Here is a 20,356-nt window from a genome sequence, read left to right as displayed (position 1 = left end):
CATGGGGAAAATTGCAGCTACATAAAAAGATATTCAATAAGGGTTATACCTATTACGGGAATATATCTAAAAAAATATTCAAAGGAAATGGGGTCTACTTTTTTTTTTTGAAAGAAGCCACTTTCCTTCCTTTACTGAGATAATTTTTATTGCAAAAAATATTTGATGAAGAAAACCTATTTCTCTAAGATATAATAAAATTATTTAAAAGCCCTTAGTATAACAAGGTATTATAAAAAATAATTCTACATATACATGCACAGATATGTATGAATATATATATATATTTATATATATATATATGGGGGGGCTGGAATGACGTTTTGTAGTAGAGTACTTGCTTTTCTTTACATGCGTGAGGCCCTGAGTTTGTTTCTCAGCATAGCAGGGTTCCCCAAGCAGCCCTGTTCATGAACCACAAGAATCTAGATGAAAACAGCTCTTGAGCACCACAGGTATGATTCTAAGGAAAAGTTATCCCAGTTTGCATACCTCTTTGGGTTTGTTGTTTTGCTTTAAGTTCTTACTGACATAATTTGAAATAGTGCTGACATCATTAAATTATTTCTTTTGAAGGTTTACATTTATAGTTGCAGGACTACTATACCAATCTTGCCACCAATGCTACAAGATCTCTCCACTGTTATCCCATGTTCTTTCTGCTCCCCCACCGACCCCCTTAGTTTGCAATTCTAGCCATCATGCCTGAGAATTAAGGACTATCTAATTCCTTTCTTTGTTTCTTTATATTCTTCACATGTGTGAAGCCATCGGTCTTTATCCTTTACTTTCTAACTCCCTTAACTTAACATGACACCCTCCAAGTCCATCCAAGTTGCGACAAGTTGCAAAATTTCATCCTTTCTCATTATTGACTGACCCAACACTAGGCTACCAAGTGAAACAGCTGGTAGCTCAGGTCCTGGGTGAGCAGACAAGGTTGTGGACTAGATGGAGGAAGGGGAAAAACTCAGTAAGAACTAGCAGGAACATTCATCATCTGACAGTCAGAGGCTGTATCTTGTCAGCTATGAAAAAAAAAAAAAAGCTCTAGAGGAAGAAAAGAGGGTTCTTCCATCACTTTCTCTTTATTTTTAGAGTGTCTCAATTGGGCAATGAATAGAGGCAAGAACAACAATAGGAGCAAGACAGAAAAAATTTAATTGCCTTGAATTCACCGAAAAGGCAGAACTGTCCAACAGGTTGCTAGTGAAAATTCAGGAAAAAATGTGAGGAGCACAGTGGAGGAAACAAAGCACCATGTGGCCCCATCCCCCCATTCTAACTCAGTAACTTGATCTTACCTGCAAGACCCCGCCCATTCCTGGGAGGAGTCTTGGAAAGGTTAGATAAGGCTTTGACCAGAGAGGATTAAACCCTTTTGGTCTTTGGCCAGGATGGAGGTTGGAGGTGACATAGATGAAAGAAGTAAGATGTAGGGCTAGCTAAGAATGGCATGCGTACATGGTTAGCAGCCACATCTGTTGGCCAGGGCAATAAAGATGTACTGAGGAATGGGAGAGTAGAATAAGAAAGGCTGAGAGTAATATGCTCAGGAGAGAATGCAGGCTTCTCCAAAGGTAAAGAGAGCCTCAATACATGACCCAGCATGAAAGTAGAAAAGCCCACAGCATAAGAGGGGGAATGCAGGTGTCATGTGCATGTCAAGTCACATGCATGGACCGTGTACATGGGTTCAGGGAGCACATGAGTCAGAACAGCCTGCTTCTGAATGAAAGATGAGAGAGAGAAGAGAGACTGAAGAACTTTTATTTAACATTCTTTCTCTGAATATGTGGAGGAAGAACTATTATAGAAAAAATGAACCAAGACTTTTTTCAGCACATACAGGACACACTGCATGCCAAAAGGAATGACTTTTTTTCTCTTTCTCCCTTTCCAAATCACACATCTGTAACTTTCATCTTATAACTACCCTACACTATCCTTGGGCATGGAGAAGATAGTGAGTCACACCCAGCAGCACTCAGAGCTTATGTGCTCAGGGGTCTCTCCTGGTAGGGTTCAAGGGACCCATAAGATAAAGTAATAAGAAATGAACAGGGTGTAAGATTAGTGCTTTACCCACTATACTGCCATTCCAGCCTGTCTTCCACAAATGAACAGAAAGTAAATAATCCAGGAATAATTCCACAAATAATCCAAGAAGGATTACAGAACATTAACTTATTCCGAAGATAAAATTGGGACTTTTGAACTAAAATTTACTGGATTTTTGCATTTCAGTTGATGCTACAATAGGCTGAGAGTTTAGAAAAGGATGCACTTCATATGTGATATGAAACAGGCAAGAATCTTTGGAGCCAAAGGAAATTATAGAACAATAATTCTCCAGTTCCCCCTCCACACAGAGATACACACTGTCCCTATCTCCTGAATCCATGTGTCTGTTATGGTCCTGGAGTGAAAAAGGCACCTTCCCTGTTCAAGTGTGCCCCCCACCTGGTGTGCTCCTTGAAAGTGGACAGCCCTTACCAGATGATTCAGAATAAACCCCTGAACTATGGGAGAAAAGCAGAGAGAGACGAATTGGCTAACTTTAAAGATGGAGGAAGAGATTCTAAACCCAAAGGTATAGTTGGACAACATCTCGAATGCTAGGAAAGATCATAAAATCCATTCTTCATCTCAAAAAGAGCACAACACAGCCAGTGAGGTGATTTTCTAATAAAAAAAAAAAAAAAACCACAAACATCGCATTCAGGCTTCTGAACTACAATTTTGGAGTGTGTGTTCTTACTTTAAACCAGTGTTTCTTGGCCTGACCTTGTTTGCTTCCTTCCTGTTTCCTGACTGGTTTTAGCAGTTGGCTTTCAACTCTTGTGCCATAGACCCCCATTTGCACTATTTTTAACTCTTGCAATATCCTGGGGCCCACAAAGCCCCTGTCTGAGAAAAGCTGCATTAAACCAACATATGTGTGGCAACTTACTTATTTCAGCACCAAAATTAAAATAAAGCATTACCTTAATCTTCACAATCCTCTAACTTAAGAACAGCTTCTATTATTCATGCAAAAATTGAAATTGAGGTTAGAGAGACTGAAACTTAGATTTTTTGGAAACCAACTCCAGCACTCCATCCACTAATAACATCCCACTACATATAGGTCCATGATTTTCTGAAAACTATTCCTGAGGATGCACCAAAAGAGATGAGGGGTGCCTTCTCCCACCAATATCAGACCAAACATGAAGATAAAAGGGGCCCAGACAACAAGAGTCTGTCAAAAGAGATGGACCCAAAGTCTAGAACCACATTCTAAAATAAATAAAGAAGAACCAGTATTTTGGGGGAAGTAGCAGTATCCAAAATAATAAAAACCACTGAGAAAGTTCCAAAAACCAAAGCCAAGAAAGTTCCAAGGAGGAAAGGAAGATAAGATTTATAGGGCTAGAGAGATAGCATGGAGATAGGGCGTTTGCCTTGCATGCAGAAGGACAGTGGTTCGAATCCCGGCATCCCATATGGTCCCCAAGCCTGCCAGGAGTGATTTCTTTTTTTTTTATATTATCATCTTTATTTAAACACCTTGATTACAAATATGATTGTAGTTGGGTTTCAGTTATGTAAAAAATACCCCCCTTCACCGGTGCAACATTCCCACCACCAATGTCCCAAATCTCCCTCCTCCCCAACCCACCCCCACCTGTACTCTAGACAGGCTTTCCACTTCCCTCATTTATTCACATTTTTGTGGGGTTTTTTTGGGTTTTTTGGGGGGTGTCACACCCGACAGCACTCAGGGGTTACTCCTGGCTCTATGCTCAGAAATCACTTCCATCCTACCTCCATGCCATCTCTCCAGCCCCTTATTCACATCGTTATGATAATTCTCAGTGCAGTTATTTCTCTAACTACACTCATCACTCTTGTGGTGAGCTTTATGCAGTGAGCTGGACCTTCCAGCCCTCCTCTCTTTGTCTCTGAGGATTATTGCCAAAATGTCTTTTATTTTTCTTAAAACTCATAGATGAGTGAGACTATTATGTGTCTATCTCTCTCCCTCTGACTTATTTCACTTAGCATAATAGATTCCATGTATCCATGTATAGGAAACTTTCATGACTTCATCTCTTCCAGGAGCGATTTCTGAGCGTAGAGTCAGGAGGAATCCCTGAGTGCCACTGGGTGTGATCCATTAACAAAAAAAAAAAAAAAGGATTTATAGACTCAATCCAGAGGCACTAGAGAAGCAGGAACTGAGACTGAACTTGGGGAAACAAGTGTGCCTTTTAGAAGGTGTAATAGGGGAGGGGACACAGATGCTCCTTTTCACTGGCACACAAACTCTGCCAGTGTCATGATCTGCTGGGACACACTTCACATTCTAGTCCTTGGACCCAAACTTTCCTTCTTATTTGAATCACCTAAAGAGCATCTTTTTCTCTCTTTATCTCTCTCTCTCTCTCTGTATATATATGTGTGTGTGTGTGTGTGTGTGTGTGTGTGTGTGTGTGTGTGTGTGTGTGAAACTCAGAGTCAACAAAACTGAAAATATATCTAAACTACAACCACCAAACTTAAAATGTGCCTGTCAATGAGGCAGGTTTGGGAGTATGAGAAAAAGTGGGGACTCTAGTGGATGGAAGTTGATACTGGTGGTGGAATTAATGTTGGAAAATTACCTAAAATTTAACTATGAATAGTTTTATAAATCACAGTGCCTTGATTTAAATAATGGGGAGGGGTGGTCTTGAGGGATAGTAATGGCAGGTAGAGAATTTGCCTTGTATGTGGCTGACCCCGGTTAGATCTTGGGCATCCCCGAGCATCACCAGCAGTAATTCCTGAGCGTAAAGTTGGGAGTAAACCCTGGGTGTGGCTTTTTTGTTTGTTTGTTTTTTGTTTGTTTGTTTGTTTTGTTTTTGGGCCACATCCAGCGATGCTCAGGGGTTACTCCTGGCTGTCTGCTCAGAAATAGCTCCTGGCAGGCACGGGGGACCATATGGGACACCGGGATTCGAACCAACCACCTTTGGTCCTGGATTGGCTGCTTGCAAGGCAAACGCCACTGTGCTATCTCTTCGGGCCCACCACAGCATTTTTTTTTAATTCCTTCTGTTTTGCTAATAGTTTTAACAGCATAGTTGAGAGTCAGACAAGAGCCAGGATAATAACATCAGAATCATCATGGAGGGTGGGTCCCAGGCTTCAGCAGTTTTGAGTCAGTCTGCTCAGGTAATTCCAATGTGTAGCTAATTTGTAATTCAAGTTCAGACTCTGGCACTGTGGTTTGCTTATTAGAACCTAGCATGAGAAATGCAAATAAAGATTCCAACAATATAGAGGCTGGGAAGGAGAACAGATTGAGATTGAATGAGAGGTAGGAAGGGCTTTGAGAAGAAAAAGGTTAAGGCATAGTTTAGTATTCACATAGCTGAAGAGAGAAATATGGGCAGAAATAGGGCAATAAATCAAGGGTTTGTTTGGGATAGTTTGTTGGTTAAGTCAAGATTAGGAAAGTAAAATTGAAGAAAATGAGTAGGTATAATCACAGACAAGAAGGAGAACAGTCTGGGGGAGCTGGAGATATATGGATAGACTTGTGTAAGAAAACTTAAGCTTGATACCGTATTTGCCGGCATATAAGACGACCCTTCAGCCCATGAAAAACTTCCTAAAAGTCTTAAAAGTAAGTTACTTCTTAAAAGTAAGAGGGGTGCGGATCACTTGTCCCTGAAGCTGGAACAAGTTTCATCATGCCGTATACCAGCATATAATATGACTCCCAACTTTTAGGAAGTTTTTCATGGGTTGAAGGGTCGTGTTATATGCTGGCAAATTCGGTAGCTTAATCTTAGACAAGTGTAATGCTATTTCAGCATTACAAAGCACCCACCTGCATTTCAAAGGCAAACAGGAACAAGTTTTGTTTGACTCAGAGTTTTCCCTTCAGTAGTGAATTAGTGCCACTATTAAAAATTGGGTGTCTCTGGGCCCAGCGAGGTGGCGCTAGAGGTAAGGTGTCTGCCTTGCAAGTGCTAGCCAAGGAAGGACCGCGGTTTGATCCCCTGGCGTTCTATATGGTCCCCCAAGCCAGGGGCAATTTCTGAGCACTTAGCCAGGAGTAACCCCTGAACATCAAACGGGTGTGGCCCGAAAAAACAAACAAAAAAATTGGGTGTCTCACCAAAAAAATTGCCTCCTTGACAACTCTAGGCTTCTATCCACAATGCCAGCACTTGGCTGGAGCTAAATAACCCATCTAGACCCTGTATAAGGTTCCAGCTCTTGCCAGTCATGCTCAGACTGTCCCTAAATTTTACCTGCTGGAGATTGGCACACATTTAAGGTCAAGGTACCTACTGCCAGGAGCATCCTTGGCAGTTTTTATTCAAATTGATGCCTTTTAGAGGGATACCCCCAAGTGGAAGCAGAGAGGGCAAATAAAAGAAATTCAGTGGCGTTCAGCATTTTCAGGTGTTTTAGAATGTGAATGTGCCAGGCAATAAGCTAGCACTACTGGCTGGGGGGGGGGGGGAGGGCGCTGTAAATATTATAAAAGATAAAACTAAGACCATGAAGGTCTCTGATGACCTTTTTCAGAATCTCTGGCACCAGTGAAGGTGTGAAGGCAATAAGGACAGAGATAAAAGAATGAATTCAAAACACATGTTGAGGAACTGTTGCTCTGGAGACAAAAGAAGAAAGAATGTAAACCCTGGACATGCTCAGATGTCTTTAAAAGGGAGGATGCTATTAAAAAATACCGGGTTTCTCAAAGTGCAGGTAAGTTCAAAGGCAGGTAAGAGAGAAGGAAACTCCTCTCTGGAAAATGGTGGGAGTGATTGCTCTTCAAAGGAGATTACGCAGGTGGCCAGTGCCCTTCCTCTTGGCATATGGCCACCCTATCGCTATTTGTGTGCCCAGAATGGAGCTTAGTGTAATGTTAACAAATTTTAACTCTTTACCTTCAGCCAATAGGGCCATTTCAGAGCTCTACCTCCAGAGCTTTTATAAGGCCAGACATCTGTTTAAACATTAAGCTGTTAAATATTAAGCTGTTAAGGTTGACATTTGCTCTGGTCATGTCCCAGGAACACTATGAAAAACAATCATCCGGGAAACAGAAACAACAGTGTTCACTTCCCTGATGATACAGGGTTTAAGAGTCCCACTGAGGTTCTCTCGTTCTCTCTCTCTTTTCTTTTTAGCAGAAAACTGTTGGGATTTTCTTTAAAGAGTTAAATAATGGGCCAAGGATGAGTCTTAAGTGGTGGAAACTTACATATGTAGCCTTGCATGCAAGAGGTCCTGTGTTCAATCACCCATGTCCCATACCACTCACCCTCTACAACCACAAATAAGCACCAGTGAGAGTGGCCCCCACAGACAATGAAATAAAAAGGATTTACAAATTAGCAATGAAGACCTGGCAAGGCCAAGTGTAGCTCTCTGTGCTGCTGAGACAATTGTTTGGGTTCCCATATACTCAGCATTATAATAAGGATGATCTGATTTTTACTAAATCATACAACTGCTAAGGAGAAAAGCAAAATTTATTTAAAGAAAATGTCTTCCATCCTGACTCCAGAAAAGGGGAAAAATATCAGTCCACCGAATTATTTCGATTGAAAGTTAAAGGTTTTAACTGAATTATAGAAGGGGATACACCTTGTATCTGTTTGTTTTAGTCCACAGCAACTTGATATGCTTGTTCCTCTCTAGCATAAAAATTAACACTACTAGCTCCCCTTTAATGCCATTTTTATAGTTGGTCTATAGCAGGGGTCTCAAACTCAATTTACCTGGGGGCCGCAGGAGGCAAAGTCTGGGTGATTCTTGAGTGCAAAGTCAGTAGTAAGCCTTGAACATTGGGGCGTGTGACCCAAACAACTAAAACAAAACAAAACAAGAAAAGATTCCTCTAGAGCAAGGCCACAAAATGTTGTACGGAGGGCCACAAATGGCCCATGGGCCTCGAGTTTGAGACCCCTGGTCTATAGGCAAAAAAAATACAGGTTTTCCTATCAACACCTGCATAAGTCTATATGTGCTTTTCACAGGTACAGCAGAGGGAAGCCTGATGTAGAATTAATTTGCTAGCAATCATACAGTAGATATTAGCTTCAGCCTAGGTCTCCTGAATCTGTTAAGTGATCATAAAGAAATGGCTCAGCAATCTCAGGAACATTGAGATTCCCATCACATGCCCTGAGAAGACTCTGAAGGGTGAATTTCATTATAAAGACCAGCCAATTAGTCAGACATATTGTTCCCTGCAAGTCAGTGTGTGAGGTCGTCACATAATGAGAAGAGGCTCTTTAATTACACATTATACATCTGTTGTTGAAAAGGGATTGAAGAGATGCCAAACTCATTCCTTTAATTACATAGGCATAATGAGGAGTAGGCAAGACAACAGGTGTGCCAGGTTCCCTATGTTCATGTCTGTTGTGATTCAATAAATGACATAATTCCCCCCTCCTGCTGAGCCTTCTCTGTGGGTCAAGAACTTGGATAGAAGGGTACACATTCCAAATCATTGTGTCATATGGTTTTTCATCAGATATCAAAGGTTCTTCCTTTTCTTAGACTCTCATTCAAAGTCATACCAATAGTATAACAGGAAGGGTGCTTGCCTTACACAAGGGCCTATCCAGGTTCAATCCCAGTAACCCAGGTGTGGCCACAAAACCAAATCAAGCCAAACAAAAAAAAAAAACAAAAAAAAAAAAAACAAACAAACAAAAAAAAAACAACCTCTAAGAAGGTCAGTCTGAGCAATTATGAAACTGCAGTGCTTGTTCTACTAACTTCTCAGATGGACGAGAGGTTCAAAATTAACTAGTTAGTCAGAAAATAGGACATTCCTTTCCCATCCTAGACATTATTCAGGTGCTCACAGAAATGCAAAACTTCATGAAGGAGACCCAGAATTTCCTTGGAGAGCTTTCAGAATCCATATTGTAAATTACAAATAAACATGGTGTTTGTTAAACACATAATTTCCCATCGGAGACCTTATAAGCTAAGAGCAACTTGATAAGGAAATAAAAGATCATAGAGTGAACTTGCCTCAGGTGTCACTACAAAGAACGCTAAGAAGTCAGGTGTTGTCTGCCCAGGGATTGCCTTAACCAGGATCCACCAGAAGGTCAGCCTAAACCAGAGACCCTTACTTATCACATTCGCAAGAATCAAATGGGGCAGGTCTGGTGTCTCCTGGGGTCTCTCTCCTTAGCTTGCAGATGACCACCTTCCTGCTATGACTTCATATAGTCTTTCCTCTAGGCAGGTTCCTGGTGACTAACTTTCTTTTTTTATGTTTTGTTTTGGGGCCCACTTGGTAGTACTCTGGGCTTACTCCTGGTCCTGCACTCAGGAATCACTCCTGATAGACTTAGGGGGACTACATGAGGTGCCAGGGATAGAACCCTGAGAAGTTCTAAGACTAACATCCTACCTTCACTGTACTATCACTCCAACACTTCCTCTTTTTATAAGGCCACCAATTATATTAGATTAGAGCCCCACCCCTATGATTTAACTGTCTTTTATTTGGGGGGTTGGGCCATACCCAGTGGCATTCAGGAGTTACTTCTGGCTCTGCATTCCACACTTAGAAATTACTCCTGGCACTCCAGGGCTTCTCCTGGCCACATGGCTGGGCAAGCTAGCAAGGTGGGTCCCTTGGAGGAGCTTATTGGTTTCCCTAGGCTTTCCCCATTTCCTTCCCAGCTCCAAAGGGAGGGTTCTTGGGTGTGGGCTCTGACCTTCTAGCCTTCTAGCTCTGGAAGGATCTCCTTCCTTCCTGAGTGCCGGGAGGTTCTGCCAGCATGGGATTTGGCAGCCCTCCGCCATGCCAAAGGCCTCTTTAACCAGGCCTAGGAAGGAGTGCGGGACATGGGTCACCCCTGCACCCCTCTTTCTCCTTCCTCTGGAACTCCAGGGCTTCTCTTGGCCACATGGCTGGGCAAGCCAGCTAGGTGGGAATAGCAAGAGCACAATAGGTTCTGGCTTTAGGATTTACCAGGGAAGTTTCCTTATTAAACCTGTCTATTGTGAAACCGAACATATTGACAAATATTTGGATATCATTGTGTTTCATCTGCTTGTCATAATCTGAAAGCCATCCAGGAGCTCGTTTTATTCCTTTACTCCCTCACTCCCATCTCCTGTTACCCCACATTTAACTATTTTTCTGTACTAATGATTTTTGTTTTGGGTAAGGTGGATTACATATCTTTCACAGTAATTTTTTGGGTGGAGTCTGAAGCTTCATCAGGCAACACATCACGGCAAGGTTCCACACTGTAGGCTTTTTGGCCAAGATAAGGGGAAGACGCAGCCTCAGCTGCCCCCCACAGCCTTCTCTCTCCTTTGTCCCGGTCCCCAGGGTTATTCCTGGACACCTGCTCTGGGTCCCAGCAAGTGAGTTCTGGTGAGGTGCAATTTAAGAGACCCCAGGCTTTCTTGTTCCTCCAAGGGGCTGGGAGGGGACTGGTGAACTTCCAACTTCCAGCAATTAGGAAGCAAACGCCTCTCAGGGAATCAGAAGCTTCAGCAGGCAACAAGGGGAGGACATGTCTTCGCTTGTCCAAATCACAGACCAAAGTGGTGTCTCGGAAACAATACCCTCCCTCTTGACTATTTCTAAAACATAAAAGGGACATGTGTATCTCCTTTGTATATCTCAGATGTATTCCCTTAACATCTATAACTCTTTTCAAACATCCTCATATAGTGACAATTTTGCCCACTGGCTTTGTTATTTGATTGTTTGATTTTCCCCCTTTGAAATCTTTTTTATAAGCAACACTGGTAGAAGAGTATCTCTGTATAGATTCCATGTTTGAACCAAGTTACGGGGAATATTGGATTTTATTCGTCGGCCCCCAGATGCACCAACAATATCTGTGGCATTGCTTCTCTTTTGCATAGGCACATTTAAATGGGAAAATAATACATATGCAAACAAGTTCTTATCTAATAGAGATGGGAACTCAAATTTGGTAATGCAATTAGACCTTATATCCTGAACATTGGCATAATGATTTGGCTTAGGTCTCAGAAGAATGGGCATTGCCCACACACACCTGAACAATGGATACTATCTATGAAAACAACCACAATTGTCTATAACATTATCAGGATCCAAGCCTCTACCAGAGAAGACCTAGCACTGCTTTGGCATTGACTTACTCCAAAGAGTGCTCTCAACACTGAGACGACTCAGCAACAGCCTGCTTGCAGGGCAGATCTCTCCGCATTTAATGGTATGCTGAAACTAGAGTATATTCCACATCAGCCTGACATCAATGAAAGAAATGCACAGAATCCAGAATCTTTAAATATAAGAATCTGATACCAACAACTATGATCATGTTACTTAAGTAAAAAAAAATATATTAAAAAAAGAAAAGAAACATGAAAATATTTTAAAAAAATAAATGTAAAAAAAAAAGAATTGTAAACTCAGGAAACTGAGTCTAACATTATCTAAAGTCCCCATTACCTGACGTTCCTACCAGCCTGAGATGGCCCCTGATATATAGGCATTTCTGCCTGCTCAATGAATCTGTATGCCCTGCCTACTTGAGTTCATGCAGAATTCCGCAGTCGGAAGATAAGCTCACTTTTCAGAGTGTATATAAGCTGACTTCTTCCAATAAGGAACAGACTCTTCCCCCCTCCCCCCCCCAAAAAAAAGAAAAAAGAAAAAGAAATTACTCCTGGCAGGCTCAGAGAACCATATAGGATGCTGGGAATGGAACCCAGGTAAGCCTCATGCCTGGCAAACACCCTACCCATTGTGTTATCACCCTGTCCCCTTACCTATCTTTTCTTATAACCCTATAGCCATATAAAGTCACAATCAAAGATTTTGGGAAGGGAAAATATTAGGGCAACACTTGAATTTAAGGGGTCAACATTCATAATTTAATATTATCTTTTCACATTCATAGGACTAGTGTTCTAAATTTCCTCTTTACAAAGTTTTTCCTTCTCTTCTATGCCCATTTAACATTTCAGAATAAATAATGGTTAGAAGATGCTACTTTTCTTCTTTCTATTATCCACAGCTGTCTTAATTAACTACATTAACTTTTAAGGCTGGGAATTAAGCAGGAGTCAATTTTAGGTGAAGTCTGGACAGCTTCCAACAATTTATCCCAAGGCTCCCAATTACCAAAGATTCAGAGTCAGAGATGAGTTATGTAGTGGGTGGTAGGACAGGGAAAGGCCAAAAGTAAAAAGAAAAGAGAAATGTGTATCTATGCCCAGAAATGCTTCATCATGGATTGGTTTCCATTCCTTAAAAGATATTTCCTGTGTTACCAAACATTCAATCAACAAGCCTAGACAGAGGCAAAATGGAGGTAAAGTTGTTCTGAAAAAAAAAAAAAAAGTAACTCTGGCTTCCTATGAAAATTCTATTTCATCTTTCTGGCAGAACACCGGCTACACAAAGCTTCCCACACGAGTCCTGACTGACATTTCAAACATTCTACCTCCGGATGTATTTGTATATCAAAATTTATCATCGTTTCTCCAATCACCAGCTGTCTCCCCAATATATTTTGGGTCTTCAGATATCATCAGTTCTGATCCACAATAATTACTGTGGGTCATTAAATATTTCTTGAGCATCTTCCATGTACCCAGTATACAGGATTGAGGGTAACACGATGAGTGTTTAGTGAGACTTCTAATAATGATTTTACCCCCATTCAGACTGGGCACCCTCTATTGTCGCTACTTCAAAATCATGGCTGTTGGCCAGAGCGACAGTACAGGAGTGTTTTTGCCTTGTACATGGTCAACCCGGGTGTGATCCCTGTGGCACCCTGTAAGATCCCCCTAGAGCTGCCAGTAGTGATTGATTGCTAAGCACAGAGCCAGAAATCAACCCAGGGGACCCCAAAATCTTATGGCTGTTATGACAGCTCCAGCTTGTCATTTCCAACATTTCATTTTGTTCCAGAAGGTGCCTTAGAGGAAGAGAAAGTTTTGCACTAGTTTGAAATTTTGACAGCTCTCCTAGAAGTGCGCAACAGAGAGGCCATTCAACCACCAGTGAATTGGGGACGGCGCTCCCAGAATCCCGCACCCCGAGAGGTCCCCGACTCCATCTCCTAACCGCCTCTCGCAGCTCGAGCCCCCCGATTCCCCCGCAGGGGCCCCGAAGCGGCCCAGGGAGCTGCGATCGGCGAGTCCCAGCGGCAGGAGCAGGGCTGGTCCGGCCATCAGCCAGCCCAGAGGCGAGTCTCGGTCCCCACTCAGCGCCCTGCGCCCCAGGTTCGAGCCCCCGCGGCCTCCCCCAGGGAGCACCACCACCCCGGGCGTCCCAGACCGGACAGGACGATCTGCCTCTTACCGGGGCAGGGGCAGGTCGAGCCTCGGGCTGCTTCCAAGCTGGCGCTGCTAGAGCAGGGTTGGCACCTCGCTGGGGCCCCGCCTGCCCGCCCGGCCCCAAACGTAGGCGGGGAGACCTTCTGATCTGCCCCCGGGAGAGGTCAGACGGCAAAGGTCCGGCCCAAGGGCCCAGGGCAGGCGCACCTAACCGGGAATGAGCACGGTACGGCACGCCAAGAGGGGTGCCACGGGGGTCGGAGCCCGCCAGCCGTGAGCTCGCCACGGGGCATAGTAGGCCCGACGACACGGCCCGCGCGTGGCCACCTGTCACCTGTCACCAGTCTCGGGCCGGCCGCCGAGCGAGAATGGGCGTGGCCTAGGGGTAGCGGGGCGTGGCCGAGAGTTGGTGGGCGTGGTCTCCGGTTATCGAGGCCCGGGGCTGGCGGGGCTTCGGGCTTCCGGGGCGTGGCCTGTGGCTGGAGGGGCGTGGTCTTGGGTTGATGGGGCGGTGCCGCGGGCTGAAGGGCTGGCGGGGCCTCGGGCTCGAGGGGAGTGGCCTCGGGCTGATGGGGCGGGGCCTCAGGCTAGTGGGGCGTGGCCTAGCCTCTTGAATACCTTGGTTCTGAGTTGGAAAGTCTCTTCGGGAATAAATAAATAGATAGATAAATACATAAATACATACGTGTAGATCATTACTTGCGTTTCTTTAAATCGACTTCATATTTTGTGATTTCCAATCTCTAGCCTTTATTTCGGTTGGTTCACCTCCACTTGCCTTCAAAGCCCCTGACTGCTTCTGTTAAAATCTACAGCAGTTAGAAATCCAGGCTGAGGACTTGATTTTCTGAAATACTCAAACTATCCTGACAAAGGAAAAGTGTGTTACTGGGTATTTTAGGGTATGGATTTATTTTGGGGTTGGGGTGTGAAGAGGGGCCAAACCTGGCGATGCTCAGGGGAGACCCCTGGCACTACTCTGGGATCACTCCTAGGGGAGGAGGTTGAAACAGGAGCCATCTGGAATGCCTGGGGATAGAACCTGGCTCAACCGCATGCAAGGCAAACTCCCTACCATTGTACTATATACTGCTCTCGTCCTAGATGTTTTAAAACCATGCAAAAATGTGTACTTAAAGAGTTGAGCTAGAACCTATCTTATTTGACCAAAAATGCAGTTTGCTGATGCTTGAATGAGGCAAGGGAAGATAACAGAAGATAATTGTATTCAACAGAAGACTGCCCAGGCAGCACAAGTGGCAGCCATTCCCTCCCCAGGCCAGTAGATAATACAACCACCTTCACACACACACACACACACACACACACACACACACACACACACATTCTGTCACCCTCCCTAACCTGGTTTATACAGAAAGAAAAGACTCAGCAGAATCTCAGCAAAAAAGCAGCCTACCAGGATGTTTGGGATTAAGGAATCAAACCCCTGAGCGCTGCTGGGTGTGACCCAAAAACAAAAAAAAATTTTTTTTTCCTTAGCAAAACCTCAAGATTTCTGCATTCTATAGAATCACCTAAGACCTCAAAATCACCCATGAAAACAAAGACTATACCAAGAGACAGGAAGAGTAGAATGCTTCTCTCATTTATGTGTTTTATTCTTTCATATAATGGACAACCCTGATCCCCTGCCTGCTGTGTAGCAAGCCTACTACCTTGTCATATACTGTCACCAATCGATTGGCCAGAGAAATACCCTTGGTGTGTAGACTGTAGAGTGTATTTTCTCCAGAACACACAAAGGTGTATAATGCACTGGATTTTAAAAACGTACATTTTGTCTTTTACTTTAAAGGGAGTATCCCAAAATGTACCCCTGATCAAAGGAATTCTAAAATTGTCACTGAAATGGCCTGTGTCTGAATCTCAGTGGGACTTACCTCCCAGCCTTTGAAGTGCATGTTGTTTATGGGAACCTATGCCCTCTTGCTCTTCCTGTCTACTCAGCTTGCTGTCATCATTTTATGCATCAGCGAGTACCCTTGGAATATCACTTGCTGTGATAGTCTCTTGCATACCCAAGATGTGTTCCAGCTCTTTAAGCTTTTCGCAGGGATGGGAAACTGAGGCAAAGTTTAAGTGACCACAGCGTTTGAGCTCTGGGAAAGCAAAGGAAGTCCTCTTCCATGAATCTGGAATTGCATGTTGCAGAGCTTCTGAAGTTGTGGGACAAGTTGCTTGTTACAGTAGCATGACATCTTGTGTCATGTGCCGCCCCACCCAAAGGTAACTAAGTTTACAAGCTCTTGGAACGATTACAAGTCACAACTGAAATGCTTCTTCTGAGAACACACTGAAATGGCCAAGATGTGGCTCTATGGTAAAACATTTGCCTTGCATGGGTGAGGCCTGGCCTTAATCACTCCAAACTGAAAAAAAAAAAAAAACCCACCCTCTCCCACACACATCAGAGGAGATACTCAAAGGGCTAGATCTCATACTTTGGGGGAGCGGTGTTTTGGGTTTGATCCTTAATACACACCTGTTGCACTAAGCCAAAAATATCCCTCAAGCAGGGTGTGAGTTCCCCCTTCTCCATCAACAATAAAAAGAAAATACTCAAAAAGGGAGTGCTGAGTGCCCTCACGTTGCAATGCACTAAGATATCTCAGTGCAGTGTCCTTATCAGGAAGGCCAATGAGACTGAGAATAAACAGGTTAAAGCAGAAAAAGACTTTTACTATCACTCCTATTGATGGACTTGGGGAATTTGTGCTTTTACTTGCAACTTAGGGTTCTGCATGATTGGTGGCTCTAGTCCCCAATGGGAACATTCTACCAGGGGCACAAGAATGGTCCCACTGAAATAATTGAAGCTCTGACTGCTGTGTGATTCATGCTGGCTCTTGTACTCTTTTTCCCCTCTGTAATGGAACAGACGGCAGAACAATTTGTTCCGGCTAGGTACGGTCTGATCTCATAAAGGTTTGGGTCCTACAGATGAGTCATCAAAACTCTCTAAGGTGAGAATTGAGTCAAGGGGATTTAGAATGGATGATAGAGAAGGAAAGATCAGCCCTAACTGTGGCCATCGAAAACTGTCATGTACTTAAGAAACTCCTGTGTTGGCCTACAGGCAAAACAGCCTACAAGGCCCATTAAGAATCATTCTGTGGAAACCAGCATACTTGTAGTGGAGAAAAGACAATGCCTGGAAACAAGATGAAGAACACACACTTCCTGCTGTCAGTGGGTTTATACTATTTTTGGAGTGTCAATTCATTATGCTAGATATAATTTTATTAGAGGAAGCAATAAGTTACTGTGACAAAGGCCGGAAGGAGCAGACAGAGAATTGAACAGAGTGTTGTTGCTAGCACATAGATGGAACTAGGAAAGAGGAAAGATGTATGGAGCCACATTGAACAGAAGTTAAAGCCAGCAATTGGGCCTAAGGGGACCCTGCCACCCATCAGTCCTTTTTTTATTTGTTTGGGACTATATGTAGTACCACAGATATAACCTGAGCTGGTTGCAAGCAAGGTAAGTGCCCAGGTCCCTGGGGGAAACAACTTCCTGAACTTCAGGAAAATAGATCTATCCTAATTTCATTAAGAATTTCAAGATGGGGGGGGGGCGGCGAGGTGGCGCTAGAGGTAAGGTGTCTGCCTTGCAAGTGCTAGCCAAGGAAAGATCGCAACAGCGGTTAGATCCCCCAGCGTCCCATATGGTCCCCCCAAGCCAGGGCAATTTCTGAGCGCTTAGCCAGGAGTAACCCCTGAGCATCAAGCAGGTGTGGCCCGAAAAAAAAAAAAAAAAAAAAAGAATTTCAAGATGGCAACATCAGAGCATAAACCATAGGAGCCCTGTGGTTTATAATGTACTTTCACTCACAATTTTGCTGCTGGTCTAAAAGGCAATATGCCCTTCACAACATAAGATGGGACTCTTGCAACTCTGCCCACTGATATAGCCTGTTTGCTAGCAAGATGACTGACAAAATAGTATATTTGGAAGATGTTGAATGCCCTTTTCTAAATTTTTTTATCTTTTGGGGAGCCATGGCCAGTAGTGGTCACTCAGCTTTGCACTCAGGGCTCACCCCGATCCCTGATCACAGGTCAGGCTCAGGGAACAGTCTGTAGTTCTCAAGAGCCAACTTGGATCAGCCATGTGCAAGGCAACTACCCTACCCTCTATATACACTCAATCTCTGGGGTGCCTTCTTAAAGTAGGCTTAATGCAAAACCATGATGCTCTCTGCTCACCCCACTCTAGTCCATCATAGTGGAATGAACACCATATTCCACTCTCTGGGTACTTGTGTAGGAAGCCAGTCAGAACTCATTCAAGTACCTCCACCAGTTTCAGAGCAGCTTCTATGGGTGACACCCTAGCTGGGGAGAAACTTGCCAAGAAGAATGTACGTAGGGAGTGCTGGGTGGCACATTGTCCTGTTAAGCTACATAGCTATTTGGTTTGCCCAGCCTCCGATTCTCCAGAGACTTTGTTTCCCCTATCGGTTTCCAGTCCTTCCTGCAGCAGAGGCTGTTTTGTATACCTCTCTGTCTTCCCAGACCTTTGTTTCTTAGTGCTTTGCTTTCTCTTTTCTGAGATGCTGTTAAATTTGATTTACTCCACTTCTTGCCAGTCCCTCTTCTACCTTTTCCCTGAGGCATCTCCTTTCCCATCTTAGCAACAAACTACACAGGGGTAGGGCCCAAGTCTGAGTTTTTCAACTTCTGAGTGGCTGGAGAGGGAAAGGATGTTGCAACAGGGCAAAACAACAATTCAGGCAGCCATGCTAAATGACCCCCACCCCAAAGAATTAAAAGTGTGAGGTCTCGGTTAAAGAGAAGGTGAGCTAAGACAACTTACATGGATCTGTTGATCCAGAAGGGCCAGCATAAGCTAAGCTTTGCCTAGGACCTCACTTTTCACCTGGGCCCCAAAATTCCCATTCCAACAGTATGGTCGGGATGGGCCATTAGACCCATTAAGGGTCTGAGTTAAAAAGAGTCAACCCAGATCCTTTTGCCAAGAGTCCAAGAAATGTCAAATTATTCTCCTTTCTCCAGCATACAATCCCCAAGGTAAAGGACCACTTCACTCTGAACACCAGGAAGATGTTGCTGTATAAACTTGTCATGGTGCCATGCCCTGTGTCCATTCCTCTCACCGTCTTGCAGTTACTGAGATCTTGCAGATCTGAAATCTGACTCAAGTCAGGAGGATGCCAAAGAACGTAACACTCAATAAAATAATGGCCCACATTATTTTATAATTATTTTATAATCTAACCATCCATCTGTGTTTTGGAGGGGTTAGGTTGGCTTTGGCGTTTGGGCCACATGAGGCAATGCTCTGAGTCACGCCTGGCTCTGTAGTTGAGAATCACTCCTAGTGATGGTGCTGGGGATCAAATCCAGAACACCTATATGCAAAGCTGGAGGTGCTTCAGCTCCTAGTGCTAATTCTTTGATCCCCCAACCCGCCTGATTTAATGAGACAAGTGCGACTAAAACACCCACAATGACCTGTTTACTATCATTTATGGCTACTTTTGTGCTAAAAAAGTTGCGTTGAACAGCTACAACCATAAAGCAAAGGGATTCATTCTCTCTGACCCTTTTCCTGATACTACCTAAGCAGCAACTTCGTCAGCTCTCAGGTTAATCTGCCCTACGAGCAAAATGAACGCCACGCTCCATTAAACATCTCCACAACTCCAAGAGTAAAGCACAATAAGTGCCCTCAAACTTTGCTGTTGGGGGAATAAAGAACCTATAGTCTCTAGGCCTCTGGTAATTGTCCATACCTGGACTTTTATTAGGTCCCAGAAACAAGCCAGCTGTGTGCCTATGCCCTCCACCCCCAGCCACAGAACTTCTTAGCAAGGGCACTGCTTCCTTTCACTACTGGCATTTGGTGACTGGATGAACAGAATGTTCTCTAGAGAACTAATTCCATGGGTCTCTTTTTTTTTTGGGGGGGGGGGAGGGACACCCAGTGATGCTCAGGGGTTACTCCTGGTTATGCACTCAGAAATCGCTCCTGGCTTGGGGGAACCATATGGGACACTGGGGATCGAACCACGGTCCATCCTATGTTAGCATGTGCAAGACAAATGCCCTACCACTTGCGCCACCGCTCTGGCCCTATTCCAGTGAGTCTTTAAGGCTTGTCTTTAATATAGTCCTTCTACTCTCACCATTTCTTCAGCACAGATGCCCAACAATGCTGGTGCTCTGGAATTTAAGCTGAGAAACTAAGAGAGAGGAGGAGAGACATTAGAAGTCTGCCAGAGACAAGAACACTCTATGAAAGCCTGGAGCAATATACAGAAGATTGGATGATTGCCTTGCATGCAGAGGACTCAAGTTTGATTCCTCTGTCTGTATGATCTCTAAGACTGCCAGGAGTGATCCCTGAGGACAAAGCCAGGAGTAAGTTCTCAGCACAGTCAGGTATGTCCCCTCCCCCAAAGAAATTCTAAGTAACAATAAATCTGGGGGGTGGAGAGGTAGACAGCAAGCACCAGAAGAAGCATAAGGCTGACAGAGGTACCACACCTAGGTGCTTCTTTTCTGAATTCCTAAACTAGCCAACATGGAAAAAACATGACGTCCCAACACCTTTATCTTTATACATTATTAGATATTCCATATTTACATTGAAAAAAATTTAACACACTAGCAGCCTAAAGTCAGGGGTAATATATGTTTTGTAGCTAGACAGTAAGTTCAGCAGGCAGGGAAGTCCCCTTGCAACTCAGCTGACATGGGTTTGATCCCCACATCCCATAATCATCTCCTGAGCACTTCCAGGAGTAATTCCAGCCAGAAGTAACCCCTGAGCATCTCCAGTTATGCACCCCCAAAAAAGCCAAAAAATGAATTTTTAATCTTCCATATTTTGGAGCAGTTGTAAGGATTACTCCTGGCTCTGCATAAGAATTCTTCCTGGTGGTGCTCAGAGGACTATATGGGATGCATGGATTGAGCTCAGTTGGCCGCCTGTAAGGCAAGCACCCTATCTGCTGTACTCTCTCTCTGATCCAATATTAGATGTT

The 20,356-nt window shown here is 43.9% G+C and overlaps 1 protein-coding gene across 2 annotated transcripts in view; it reads right to left on the bottom strand.

The window, feature by feature from the left end:
* SQOR (sulfide quinone oxidoreductase) overlaps positions 1 to 13,588 on the bottom strand; it is a 52,862-nt gene extending 39,274 nt beyond the window's left edge. For both annotated transcript variants that reach the window (XM_049782493.1, XM_049782494.1), the window contains exon 1: positions 13,346 to 13,588. The gene's annotated coding sequence lies outside the window, so the exon portion shown is untranslated. The remainder of the gene's footprint in view (positions 1 to 13,345) is intronic.
* Positions 13,589 to 20,356: the final 6,768 nt, after the last annotated feature.

The sequence above is a fragment of the Suncus etruscus genome, chromosome 10 (assembly GCF_024139225.1).
Source record: "Suncus etruscus isolate mSunEtr1 chromosome 10, mSunEtr1.pri.cur, whole genome shotgun sequence".
Taxonomy (NCBI): Eukaryota; Metazoa; Chordata; class Mammalia; order Eulipotyphla; family Soricidae; genus Suncus; species Suncus etruscus.
This window is presented reverse-complemented; position numbering and strand designations above follow the sequence as displayed.